General features: G+C 37.4%; 1 protein-coding gene across 1 annotated transcript in view; it reads right to left on the bottom strand.

The window, feature by feature from the left end:
• The window catches only part of CTNNA1 (catenin alpha 1), a 179,983-nt gene that overhangs the window by 122,149 nt on the left and 42,645 nt on the right, over positions 1–15,189 (bottom strand). Inside the window, exon 4 of the mRNA XM_030319218.2 lies at positions 418–584. The gene's annotated coding sequence lies outside the window, so the exon portion shown is untranslated. The remainder of the gene's footprint in view (positions 1–417; positions 585–15,189) is intronic.

Genomic DNA, 15,189 nt, shown 5'->3' with positions numbered 1-15,189 from the left:
AGACTGCTTTGGATTCTGTCTGTCTGCACTCTCTCTCTCAAAAATAAACATAAATAAACAAACAAACAAATAAATAAAAATAAAACAATACAATTTAAACTATCTTGGTTTCTCAACTCTGGAACTCTACTGGTACAAGGAAATGCTTAATCACTACTGCAGAGAGAAGGAGTCAAAACATTATCTTTGCTACATGTTCTGCATCAGAATGAAGGCTAAAGAGAATCATAGCACTATCGGTATGAGATACACCTAGGGTAGAGAAGGAAATGGAAACGAAAGGAAAACATTCCTGGTGCACTTGGGTAAACGAAGGTCAAAACCAAACCAAATTCTAAGGAATGCTGAATTAAGCATGGCCAGCAGCAGCCTCACTGTGATGGAGAGAACAAATTACAGACACAGGCCTGTACTTACAACTTTCAGCTGAACAAGTAATTTGTAGACATCTGCCATGTCAGCCAAAATAAGCAGCCGGGTAACAGCAGAGAGCAAAGCTCGAGCTGCCCGAACCATGTTGCCACGCTTCACAGAAGAGCAGGGATCATCTGCAAACTCTCCCGCAGCAGTCTTCATCAAATCACCTGTTTTACATCATGAAAAAACAAACTCATCAGAAATGAACCAAATAACTGGTCTATATTTAAAAAAATTACAATAAAAATAGTTCAAACCTTATACAGTCCATGCACAAAATTTAAGGGCTCCCATTTTATTGTTTTGTTTTCTTTTGTTTGTTTTACAGCAGTCACTAAGAAAAGCACCCTTGCATACTGTTGGTAAAAACACACTCTCTGGAATGTGATTTGGTGCTATAGATCAAAAGCCTTAAAAACACTCCTTTCCAGGGCATCTGGGTGACTCAGTTAAGCATCCAACTATAGATTTCAGCTCAGGTCATGATCTCAGTTTGTGAGATAGAGCCCCACATTAGGCTCTACGCTGACAGCACAGTCTGCTTGGGATTCTCAGTCTCCTATCTCTATCCCTCCCTACATGCACATGGGCTCTCGCACGTGCGCTCACTCTCTCTCTCTCTCCCTCAAAATGAATAAACATTAAACGGGGGGGGGGGATCTTTAAAAAACAAACAGCTCCTTTTCAGAAAGGAGCATTGTAAGTATCCTAAGGAGAAAAAATAAAAAAGATGTGAGACAAAAAAAAAAAAAAGGATCTAATGTGATCCACCCTCACATCTACAGAATGGTACAGAAATACAGCAACTATTATGCATGACCACCACACTTCATTAACCATCTCACCAGTATATGAAAAGTCAGACCGGAGTCAATGACTTATTCATTTTCCTCATACTAAAACCCTGACAACAACTCAAATACTCAACAATAAGCATCTACTTAAGTCAATTATGGTACATTCTACAATTGACTATTATGCAAATATTAACTATATATGAAAAAATGTTAATGTATATAATGAAACCATAAGCATAAAGAAAAGAAAATGATAGATATATGTAGCCTGTTTAAAAAAAATGAGAGAGAGAAAAGACAGGAATCAAAAGGCAAATAATAGTTATACTAGGTTACAATCTTGCTCTTTACATTATGCTGTACTTATAAAAACATTTTCTATAACGAACAGGTATTAATATCCATAATTAAAAAATTAAGCTAAAAATATATGCAATATATTTTACCAAAGTTTCTAGGATTACCCATGGTTGGTTATAGTATCTAATCTTAAATTCAACAATACTAATAATTTATTTATAATGTTTCCTAGAAACTTGTAAAATAACTTACATTTTCATCACGTTTCTATTAATAATCATTTAAAGTGTATATTGTCCCTCTTTTCTTACAGCTCTAAGCAAATGGAGGGCCAGACTGTGTCTGTTCCATCAGTTATTCGGACAGTGCCTGTTCATCAGTTATTCGGACAGTGCCTATATAGGGACTATCTTTGGATTCCTGGGAAAGCAATTACTTCCTCCCTTGGCTGAATGTCCACTCCAGATTAAAGCCTAAAGGCCATTCATTCTCACATCTCTTCCAGTAATATAAAAAAGTGCATTCTCAAGAAGCCTAGTTCTATCTAAAGAGTCTTACCAAATTTCTCCTATCAAATTTAGCTGTAGAATAGGACCTTAGAGGGGAAAAAGTTAAATTCACCCTCAGATTCATATAGTAATTGGGCTTAGAGCACAGTACAGTATTAAGAGTAAAGACAAGCTCTGCAAATATGTCAGGTAAGAAATAATCACAATGAAGAATTTCATAGGAAAAAAACTTTCCTGAACCTAAGACACAGACACAGAAAGATAATGACATATGGCAATGATGTGGATACGTAACATTAAAACTGTTATCTTATCATAACTAAAAATACTGAGCTCATTCATTCATTCATTTATTCAACAAATATGAGCACCCACTATACATCAAAGTCTGACTTAAGTGCCAGTGATACAGCACCCAAGAAACAGCCCATGTCCTCATGGAACTCTAAAGAAGGAAGACAGACAAGCAAACAATTAAAGGTAGATTAAGACAATATACCTAGATGCAACTGGCTCACAAATCAGGGAGTAATACAATACAATCAGAATTGCAAAAGCCCCGTGGACAAGGTGCTACAGGGAGATTGTAGGAAAAGCTATTTATTCATGAAGAAGCTATCTCATAAGCCTTGCAGAAAAAGGTATTTACCTTAAACAATATTAATATTAAATAAGAGATACTGGCTTATACAATAAGTAGAACTTCACTTATTTATTGAGAACTTGCTAACACTAAAACAAATCAACCACTAGGGATACAAAGCTGAACAAGACTATCTCTGCTTTCAAGTGGTTTACAATCCAGAAAAAAAAAAGAATGTGATCATGGCCACGGACATAAATTATGTGGCATTTTAACATACAAGCTTTAAGAAAAACATAAAAGTACACACAGTTTCAAAGGAAAAAGCACTAACAACCAGTGTTGAGGAAGAAGTGAAATGCCAGCAACAGTTTTATGGGAAACATGGTACTGTGAAATGGACTCTTCTCTCAAAGGACTGGAAGGATTTTTGTTGTTAAAATTAAGGGAGTCAGCATCTCAAGCAAAAGGAACAGCAACATTTGTGGTGCCTGGGTGGCTCAGTCAGTTAAGCGCCTGACACTTGATTTTGGCTCAGGTCATGAATTGCAGTTCTTCAGTTGGAGCCCCACGTCAGGCCCCATGCTGACAGTGCAATGCCTGCATGGGATCCTCTCTCTCTCTCCCCTCTCTCTCTCTCTCTCTCCCTCTGCCCCTCCCCCCGCTCGTGCTCTCTCTCCCTCTCTTTCTCTCTTGTAAAAATAAATAAACGTGAAAAAAAAATTTTTTTAAGTTGACACACAGTAGAAGGTGTATTAGAGGCTGATCCTCCAGTTTTAACTGGGAATTGAAGGATGTGTACAGAAGCAGAAGATAGGGATGCAAGTCCACAGACATAGTACAAAGAATTCCTGAGCCAAAGCAGGAAGTCAAAGTCATAGATACCAGAATAACCTAACAAAAGTATATAAAATAACCTGACCCCAGAGATGGGTCAAAGGCACAGTGAGCCCAAGAAAAGAATCTATAATGATAAAGGCAAGGGTTAAATGATATAATAACCTTTGATTATAAACCAGTGAGGAAAAGAAATTTCCTCACTCTGACTTAAATGTTTCAAGCTGGGGCCACAGCACTGTATGATGATTTAAAAAAGAAAAAAAAAAGGTGCTCCTGAGACTGTGTATTTAGGAGTAGGGGAAGACAACTTTCTTTTCTGACAAGAACAATGACAACCACAAGTGACGAAAACTCAAATGCATACATACAGGATCAATAGAAATGAATTAAGAATCCAGAATAGAGTCAATTAATTTTCAACAAGGCTGCCAAGATCATTCAATGGGGAAAAATAGTCTTTTTTTTTTTTTTTTTTTTTTTTTTAAATAGTCTTTTCAACAAACAGTACTGGGACGGGATATCCACATGCAGAAAGAAGGAACATGAACCTCTACCTCTTACCATATACTTTCAAAACAGAACTTAGAAGAAAACACTACCCTAAGTCTTCATGGCCTCTGATCAGCCAATGGTTTCTTAGCTATGACACCAAAACAACAAATAAGAAAAACATAGATTAAATGGCATCATCAAATTTGAAATTTTAGTGCTTTGGTCAAAGGATACTATCAAGAAAGTGAAAAGATCCACAGAACAGGAGAAAATTTCTGAAAACCATGTATGTAAGAAGGATCTAGTAAACACAATATAAAAAGAACTCTTATGACTTAATAAAAAGACAACAAATTTAAAATAGGCAATGAAATTACATATACATGTCTCCAATTAAAACAAAATAAACAGCTAATAAGCACAGGAAAAGACATTCAGCCTCATTAGCTATAAAGGCAATGCATAACAAATCATGAGATACCACTTCGTATCTACTAGGATGGCTACAATCAAAAGACAGAAATAATAAATGTTGGTGAGGAATGTGGAGAAAGTGGAACCCTCATACATGCTACAATGAATGGATACATGCTGCAATATGAATGAATCATCTAAGCATATGCCATGTGAAAGAAGCCAGTCATAAAAGGCCACATATTGTATTGTTCCATTTAGGTGAAATGTCCACAACAGGTAAATCCAGACACAGAAGCCAGATTAGTGGCTGCCAGCAGCTGGCGCAGAAAGAGTGAGGACTAACTGCTAATAGGTATGGGGTTTCCTTCTGGAGTAATCAAAGTGTTCTCGAATTACAAAGTAGTGATGACTGTACAACCTTGTAAATATACTGAAAACCACTGAACTGTACACTTTAAAAGAGTGAATATTATGGTATGTGAATTATGGCTCAATAAAGAGACAAAGAATATCAAAGGCAGTGACCTGAAAGAGCACAGGCCTTGGAGTTACAGATAAGCCTGAGTTTTAGCTTTCTCTCTTACCAGCTATGTGACTGGACTCCACCGCCTGTTTCCTCTTCTGTAAAATACAGAGAATACTTCGCTGGGCGGGACAACTAAGATAACATATGTATGTCTAGTTCATTGCCTTGCACTTGGAGACAATACAGGGTTGGCAGAAATTATTAAGTAAAACAAAATGAGAAGACAGCAGAAAGGGTCTGTATGGTGTTTCATGAGCATTCATCTATTCAACAACCATCTTTAAGAGCATTAATACATGCCTTCTTTCAACAAATGTTTACCGAACACCTTCTATGAGCCAGGCAGCAATCTAACACTCAGATAAAAATTAACAAAGCAGACAAAAATCCCTGGCTCCTGAGAGTTTTATTCTAACGTGAAGGGAAGATGATAAACGTAATAAAGTCAATTATATAGTTGTTAAACAGAAGTACTTATGAGAGGGAGGGGCAGTGGCAGAAATGACAAAGAGGGGATAAAAGATACAATTTAAAACAGAGAGATCAAGGGGCGCCTGGGTGGCTCAGTCGGTTGAGTAGCCGACTTCAGCTCAGGTCATGATCTCGCGATTCGTGAGTTCGAGCCCCGCGTCAGGCTCTGTGCTGACAGCTCGGAGCCTGGAGCCTGTTTCAGATTCTGTGTCTCCCTCTCTCTGACCCTCCCCCGTTCATGCTCTATCTCTCTCTGTCTCAAAAATAAATAAACGTTAAACAAAAAAAAAAGTTTAACACAGAGAGATCAAGGCAGGCCTCAGTGAAAAGGCACCACTTGAGGAGAGCCTTAAAAACGGAAGCACAGGAGCAATGTGGCTATCTTGAGAAAACATTTCAAGCAGAGGGAACACCAACTCAAAGGACCTAGGGCAGATGCACACTAAAATGATCCTGGAAAACCAAAGGAAGCCAGTGCAGCTGGTAAGGAGGCAATGAGGAGGAGCAGCTTTGTGGGAGGTGCAAAAGGCAGATTTCAATTCAAGGGTAACAGAACAAGACTGCTCTTTCAAGAATCTGAGCTGCTACCAAGAGGAAAAGTCAAGGGCTATTAAAGAAATTTTTTTCCACGTGTGCACGCGCGTGTGTGTGGCTGTGTGTGTGTGCAGATAGGTAGCAGTATTATGGGAGAGAAAAGGATAAAATTGGAAGTCACACAGAAACTGCAGCGTCACCACTAAACAGGTATCTGTTTCCACAAATGTACAACAGAGATAATAATATAGATAATCCTCACTTTGCACAGTAGTCCAGGTCCATGAAAATAACCATGCAAGTTGTAACAGTGCAAAGTAATCTTTAATCAATGCAAAAAATTATGATTATCCTGTGACCTTTAACATTTTTTGACAAAAGATTAAAAGCTCCTTTACTACTAATTATAAATGTACAGGGAAATGAAAAAAATTGTAGTATTTATTTAGTACACTGTAACTTAAAACATTATGTACAGTGAAAATTAGTGTTTTCTTTGTAAGAGAATACTCAAAAGTAGTTTTTGAACAACACTTGCCTTCTTCAACATTTAACTTAGGATACAGACAATGCATCTCTTCTATCCCTTGGCAAACTGTCCTATTTCCTTCTAAATTTGGATCAGCTTCCAATATTTTATCCTTTGCACTTTCAATGTCATGAAATATCTCCAAAAGTTCTTTTAGTGTAAAGGTTTTGATGACATCACTTCCTCTGGGACATCATCATCCTTTTCTGCACAATCATTTTCCTCATTTATGTCAATAACTTTGCCTTCACTAAGTTCTTCTGACTGCTTACCTAGAGTCTCTTTAACAGCAGCAGTGTCAACATTCCCGGGCAGCTATTTATCCTATAACTTAATTTATATTCTATTCAAATTTAAATTCCAGGTTTATCACTTTTTGTTTCTTTGCTGCAGTTCCATCTTTGTTAGCAAATTCATTCTTTTCAACAATCACTTTTTTAAAATTCTTTTAAAGTTTATTTTTGAGAGAGAGAGCAAGCAAACAGCAAAGGGGCAGAGAGAGGGGGGGACAGAGAATCCAAAGCAGGCTCCACACAGAGCCTGACATGTGGCATGAACCCACAAAACAGGAAATCATGACCTGAGCCAAAGTCGGATACTCAACCAAACTAAGCCACCTAGGAACCCCACAATGACCCCATTTTGTAAAAGGGTTCATATTGAGTTTATCACCAAGAGACAAGGAGGCAACACAACCACCACAGAATGAACTGAACAGTTGCACAGTGACCAGTCACCCAGACAGAAGGAACATGATAGGTCAATAATCCTAATGCACATCTGTTATTCATGTAGTGATTTGTACATGTAAGAGCTAGCAATGAAGTCTGTACTTCATGAATTCACTCACAGTTATATATCACGTTAACTGAAACTTGAACCATGTTGGTTAGGGACAAGTTTTATTTCACTAAACTCTGGTTCATGAAATTTGTGTATACTGGACCCATGCAAAGTGAGGATTGCCTGTATCTACCTCCTATGGCTGCCGCAGAGATGAAAACAAACGTTCAGTAAAGTGCTTAGAACGGTGCCTGCACTCCCATACTATCTATTATCACTACTGGAATTTAGTTATAGATAGATGGAGGGGGACAGGAAGGCAAAAAGACACTAATGACACCTAAGTGAGGAATCAAGACTCTAGATCACAGACAGGAACACATATAATCAGGACCACAGGAGGAAGTGAGAGCCATGAGAGTGGGAAAAGGAGGTTCTTGGACCCTCAGATGAGAATAGAAAGCAGAGATAGCAAGAGGCTGGCTTCCAGGCAGTATGAAGCTCAGCGTTGTTAGAGAATCTCATTTTCTCAGAAGCAGTAAGTGAGGCTAACCTAAAAACTAAGCAGGGTAGGGGTGCCTGGGTGGCTCAGTCAGTTAAGCAGCTGACTTTGGCTCAGGTCATGATCTAGTGGTTTGTGGGTTTGAGACCCAAGCCAGCCTCTGTGGTAACAGCATGGAGTCTGCTTGGGATTCTATCTGCTTCACTCTCTGCCCCTCCCCGTGACCCTGCTCTCTCTCAAAAAAATTTAAAAAAACATTAAAAAAAAAAGAACTGCCAATTAGTTTACTTTGAAAAGTTATCAAAAGCACTCTTCCCACACACAAAAAGGCAAACTGGGAAAACTGCAGCAGAAAGGCAATCTGTCCAGTCACACGGTCAGCAGTAAAGGCTGAAAATATAACTGGGTCTTCTGGCCTTGTTCAAGTTGTCTCCAGTTAACTACACACTGCATCTGGTATTCACTATGATACAAAGGAGATGAAATTTAAGAGAACCCCTATTACTGTTCTATCTGCCATGAAATCAGAACTGTCAACATGCCCATCCCCTGATGTTTTCCCCCAACTAAGCTGAGGATAAAAATTAAGTTACTATGGAGTTCAAAACAAGGACAAAGGGCAACTGTAAAAGATATAAACCAAAAATCCCAGTTCTACATTAGAACAGGACAAGATCAAAGCTGTTCTGAAGCATCAAATATCTTAAGTAAACTCCCTTCAATGCAATTCAATTTTTAAATAAAACTACAGGAAAAAAAGGCTTGAAAAGAGTATGGGGTCAGGGATATATGAGAAAGATAAAAAATAGAAAAAAGGATTGGTTTTTCTTCTCTGGAGCCTAGGAAATGAGACATTCTGTTATGCTGCTCTTCTTTAAAACTACGAATGTGGGTACCTGGTTGGCTCAGTCAGTTAAGCATCCAACTGTGGCTCGGGTCATAACCTCATGGTTCCTGAGTTCAAGCCCCACATCAGGTTCTATGCTGCATCGGGCTCTGTGCTGATAGCACAGAGTCTGCTTGAAATTCTCTCTCTCTGCCCCTCCCCTGCATGCACCCTCTCTCTCTCTCAAAATAAATAAATAACTTCAAAAAAAAAAATCAAAGCATCTGGGCAGCTCAGTCGGTTAAGCGTCTGACTCTTGGTTTTGGCTTGGGTCGTGATCTCATGGTTTCATGGGTTTGAGCCCTGCATAAGGCTCTGCACTGGCAGCATGGAGTCTGCTTGCCTCTCTCTCTCTGTCTCTCTCTCTCGCTCTCTGCCCCTCCACCACTTGCACTGTCTCTGTCTCTCTCAAAATAAATAAAGTAAAATTTGTTCAAATAAAAAAAAAATAAACTGTCCTTTTGTGGTAACAGCTACGAAGTTTGCCTCTGCTCCCCTTATTGGGAGTTTTTCCATCTGTTAAAAAAAAAAAAAAGGAATTAAGCCAATATGAGGTTTCTTCCAGTTTTTAGGAACTGGTAATCTCCCTTACCTATCCCATTTATGACTTCACATCCCACAAAGCCCACGCCATACTACAAGAACGACTCCCAACCACAATGCCATAGCAGAAGGTCTCAGGTCCTCAAAATACAGGTATATAAACATGTCAACAGCCTTTAATAGTCCTACAAGACACCTAACAGATAAGGAGCCAAGTTGTACCTTCTCTAAAATAGCACTGGAGATAATTCTAATATGCTCCTCAGCCAGAACCTTTTCTACCTTTAAGTCCAGAAAAAGATAAGAACTCTGCCAGCCCACCGGACAAGTAAAGCTTACCTCCTATAAATTACATAAACCACTAGGGGCGCCTGGGTGTCTCAGTCAGTTAAGTGTCTTGATTTCGACTCAGGTGGTGATCTCCCAGTTCGTGGGATGGAGCTCATCGGACTCTGTGCCACAACGGACTCTGCCAGCATGAAGCCTGCCTGGGATTCTCTCTCTCCCTCTCTGCCCCTCCTCCACTCTTTCTATTTCAAATATATAAACATTTTAAAAAATAAACAATTACATAAACCACTGGCTTCAGGTTCCTTTACTAATGGAAAAAAAATTTTTAATGAAAATGGAAATCACAATGTGCTTACATCAGAGAGACAGGATAGGACAGAGTACATCAACATATACGAAAATTAACAGAGGTGGCATATCACAAGATGGTACAGCATGATGGTAGATTATTTTCGATTTGTGGTTTTTTTTAAACTTTCTATAATGAACGTATGTACTTTTATTTTTTAAGGTTTTTGTTTGTTTTTGTTTTTGTTTTTTAAGTAATCTCTACACCCAGTGTGGGTCTTAAACCCATGACCCCAAGATCAAGAGTCTCATGCTCTTCTGACTAAGGCAGCCAGGCACCCTGAACATACATACTTTTAAAGAAAAAAAGGTTTTAAATGATAAAAAAAAAAAAAAAATTGAAAGTATCTTTAATTCATGTCTGTGATACATAAAACTCAGGGTTTCCAAGAAAGGAATAACCTAAAGCACTCAAAAAAGTCTATATACAAAATTTCTTTTCCTAAGGTATAAAAAACCCCGTGACTACTAGTGTTGCTACATAAGGAAAAAATAAAATTAGCATACAGTAGGAAATATAAAAGCTTTGTGAAATCAGCTGTCTCGAGCGGCTTATCCAAATATGGGTAAACGAAGTGGTAAAATAAGGAGCCATCTGCAGCCCCAATCTCATTATCATCATTTTTTGTTTAGTTGCTGCAGGAAAAGTTCAATTATTATACAGACCTTAAGTAGGTATTTCTTATAGACAACTTTTTATGAGAGCACACTGTTAGCAACTGCCAAATCTTAAAGAGAAAGATTTTAAGACATCCACCTGAATATGCTTTTGAGGACTGCAAACACATCTCTGTGTCAAAATGACAGAAGCTTTCAGGAGAATAGCTAAAAATCATTTACCATCTTAAACATGTTCAAATTCCTTATTCATTTCAGGATCAATTTCAGGGCCATATGTCAAATTCTGATCCCTCCTCTCACAGTGATTTCCCAAATGGTCTTGCTCAATTCATTTTGATCTCTTTATCTTAAAAATGATTTTAAATACCTCAATTTGTTTTCTTTTCAGTCAACTATCTCATACTAGTCAATAATGGTAGACTTCAGTCTTCAAAATAAAAAACTGTCCTATTTAAACTTGTGAAAAGAAAATAAAACTCTGGCCATAAAAATATTAAAGACAAGTATTTAGATCTCTGACTCAATCAAAATGACCCCCTTAAATCATATTACTTTATATAGAGAGAATAATACTGTCACTAAATATTATGTTATAGGAAAGTACTTAGTGATACTGAACAATGTTCAAGATCCATTAAGCAAAAAAAGTAAATGACACATCAAGCAAAACCTATTTCTACACATGTGAGTATATTCATAGAAAACAAACTTTAAGGATCTAGAAACAAAATGTTAACCATTGGTTTTATCTCTGGGTAACAAAATTAGAGCTGATTTTTTTTTCTTTCTTTCTTTTTTTTTTTTTTTGTTCTTACTATCAAAAACACTCACTGCAGAAAATTAGCTTTTATTTTTAAAAAGTTAATTCTACCCAAGGAATAGCCAGAGGAGAAAAGAAAACAACAACAACAAAACAGCAAGCAACCAATATCACAAGTAAATCTGTTATAAATCACCCTGTACTTAACAATGGCATCTTTTTACACAGAAAAGTAAAAAGAAAAAAATCCAACCCTGAATTTGAACACTTAAAACTTCCCTACCATGGAATTCCTAATTCTTCAAAGTTACATTTAATTTTTTTTAAATTTTTTTTTCAATGTTTATTTATTTTTGGGACAGAGAGAGACAGAGCATGAACGGGGGAGGGGCAGAGAGAGAGGGAGACACAGCATCGGAAACAGGCTCCAGGCTCTGAGCCATCATCCCAGAGCCCGACGCGGGCCTCGAACTCACGGACCGCGAGATCGTGACCTGGCTGAAGTCTGACGCTTAACCAACTGCGCCACCCAGGCACCCCTAAAGTTACATTTTAATACTTTAGGTTCAGTGATAAGCCTACTTCATACCAAATTCTCTTAAATACATCTGATTAATAGATCTCACCAAAAACGGATATAACTTTTCTTACTTCTTTGTTATTCTATCAACTTCATTTTTACAAAATAATAGACAGGACCAAGTCTTCATAAAATTATTTGCTAGATTCAAGGTAATCAAGAATTAACACCCATTTCTCAATCTGCCCCACTCCTCACCCCCAAATTTTTGAATTCATTTTCCATGATCTGGTAATAAGACCTTTTCCTCACTTGTAATGAAGATAAATGCAACACTATTGGCAAAGAGTAATAGATTCCATTACATAGTCCTTGCAGGAATGAACCAAATGATGGTATATATCGGACATAACGTTCATGCCCTGTGACATGGGGATGAACAATTAATCCTCCCTACTTTCACCTTTCCATTCATTTGTGGGGATATCTGGCAACAACCACAGATCTCCAGATAGTACCTCCATAATTAGAGGTAAGCGGACAATGACTCAATTCCTAACAGAGGCTTTAAGAGAACTTTCCTGGGGTGCCATTTTTAATCCACAAAACTGTTCATCTTTTGAAAATCAACCCAGGAAATAAACATTTAATATGTTATTTAACTACTATAAGCCATCTGAATCAGCTCAGAGAGTGCCCAGAAAAACTTCCAACCTACGCCCTTTCTCATCCCCTGGGGATGTAAGTAAAGGAAGCTTTGAAATTTCTTTTTCCAGTTGACAAAATGGATTTTTAAAAAAGTTAAAATAGAGTACCACACATATTCATGTTCTCATTTTCCTTACTAATTCAAGTGTGCCCTGCTGCTATTCAGAAACACTTCAAAGAGAGGCACTTACTTCCTGATTACACATTCAAATAAATGCATAACATGCATTTCAACTTGGAATCACTTTCTTAAGAAATTAACTAGTAGAAACCACGTTATTGCAACATCATGGTTGAAGTCATGCCAAAGTCAAAATTTTAATACCTAAGATAACTTCCTCAGCTACACTGTACAAATATATTCAGGCAATACTATTACCCACTGTAACTTAAAAGTATTATTGTGCTGTTAGTGTTATTTATTAAACGTTTAATGAAACAGACTTTAAAAAAAAAAAAGAGGAGCAATTTCAAAATGAAAGGAAACATTAGAATTTAATAACTTCTTTCTCCTTTCCTCACTTCCATAGCCAGCCAGAAACCAAGTCTCTGCAAAGCAGCATATGCTCACATAAGGGTAATGATCCAGAAGCAGACAGCATGCTTGACACATCCCAAGTAAAGAAAATATAGCCTCCACCCTAGAGACTTAGAGTTTAAGTCAGAAAGACAACTTTAAGACATAAAACACCCAGATGACAACTAGTTAATGATTTTTTTGGGACTTTACATTTTGCTTTTCCTGCTCAAGTTAAATGCATAGCAAGAGAAAATGAATTAAATGGTGGGAGTGGAGGAATGGAGGTCAATAATGAACAAGTTTTAAATTAATCACAGTCTTCAGGAACATAGGAAGGGTAGGAACTGGAGTGAGAGCACTTCCAACAACAGACCCAGCCATCAGGGGATCACATGAAAAGAGACATCCACAATAAGAGGAGAAAACAGGATGAAAAATATACGAAGGTGACAAAGGTAAAAGTCAAGGTAACAATAGGAAGCCAGAACTCAAAGAAGAGTATGAGAAAAATCAGCTGATTTTTTAGCAGCTTTGATGAAGAAAGTCATTATACTAATCTGAAAACCTAATTAACTTAACTTTTCTTTTTCAAAATGTTAAATGTTTCTCTGCTATTGCTCTTCCACAGTATCATTATTAACACTTTTTGAAACCCACTCAACATTGCAGGGTAGGAATACTTGTCTATTTTCTCCTGTGAAAAATCAAAGAGCCCATTTAGAAGATCAAGCTCATGATCCCAACCTGATTAAAACCACACTAACAACACCAAATAAAAATGCAATCTCTCACATACCCACACAAAGCTATGTTTCAAGTCTTCACATCATGAACTTTGCAAACCCAGATTCCACTGTCTCCCGTCTACCTCTCAAACCCTACTCAAAAAAGTCACTGACAGTTGCTTTGTCTTGATCATATCTGCCTTTTAACATCTATCTTCCAGGCTGCCTATATCCAATGTGGGTGTATCAGTCTGAGGCTGTCAACATCTGCACTGGACACGAGACCAATTTTCACCTCCTTCAATCTGACTCTAGGCATTGCCAGGGAGAAAATTGTGCCTCAAGAGCCTGACAGCTTGTGCTCAATATCCTTTTGTCAAGAACAAAATAAATCATTATTTTCCTTAAAATTGCCTTGCTGAGATTCACAATGTTAAATATATATATATTTATATATATATATGATATATATATCATATATATATGATAAATGTGTATGCACATGCATACATATATAATACACACATACACATATATGTACATAAATACTCTCCATGTGTGTATATTTATTTTTCTCCCTATATACAAATCATTCAAGCTGCACCAAGGAAAATGGCATCTATATCCTCAATTTTACTACACAATTACTAAGGTAAACAGAAGAGTCTCTCTTAAGAAAATAAAAATAAAAAAATAAAATAAAATAAAATAAAATAAAAATAAAAGTCTCTTAATTAACATCAATTAAAAACCCTCATTACCCATCCCTTCTTTAAGACAATGTCCTAAAGACCATAAGTTTTATCTGGGTAATTCAGTGCTTTCAAAATTTAAAAAGCTGAGAATGGGGGTACCTGGGTGGCTCAGTTGGTTAACCATCCAACTTCAGCTCCGGTTATGATCTCACAGTTTCTGAGTTCAAGCCCTGCCTCAGGCTCTGTTGTGACAGCTCAGAGCCTGGAGACTGTTTCAGATTCTGTGTCTCCCTCTCTCTCTGTCCCTCCCCACCTCATGTTCTCTCTCTCCTTCAAAACTAAATATTAAAAAAAAAAAAAGCTAAGAAGTTATCTATACAACAAGACCATTAGAGAATGCTCACCAATCAACTACAGCTACTAAGATCACGTAGGTACTAGCCAACTTAATAGTTTTCACTCTACTGTTTCAGTAGACCAATACATACTGCTTTTTGGCTCTAAAACTGACAAGACATTTTCTACAGAAAACATGGCTCTTGTAGTGATTGAGACTTAGTACTGAACATTACTGCTCTCAGTAAATTGAAGTTGTACTTCCACTCAAAGACGAGGCGCTTGCACTATAATCAAAGCTTACCTGAAATGGAATACCGATCCAAAAGCCAGAACTTAAAAAGCCTCCAAAGAAATTTTAAAACAAATACTGCCCAAATACAAATGAACATGAAAGGGGAAACCATAAGCCGAACATTAAAATGTGTACTTTCTATTCATTGGACAAGAATATTCAGTAAAAGAATTTACTCTGTTTTCACTTTCCTGCTATGTGGGGAGAAGGGCCATCTGGTTTCACTATTAAGTGTTTTCTC

This window comes from Lynx canadensis, chromosome A1 (genome assembly GCF_007474595.2).
Source record: "Lynx canadensis isolate LIC74 chromosome A1, mLynCan4.pri.v2, whole genome shotgun sequence".
NCBI lineage: Eukaryota > Metazoa > Chordata > Mammalia > Carnivora > Felidae > Lynx > Lynx canadensis.
Note: the sequence above shows the minus strand (reverse complement) of the source record. Positions and strands in the feature narration are given on the sequence as shown.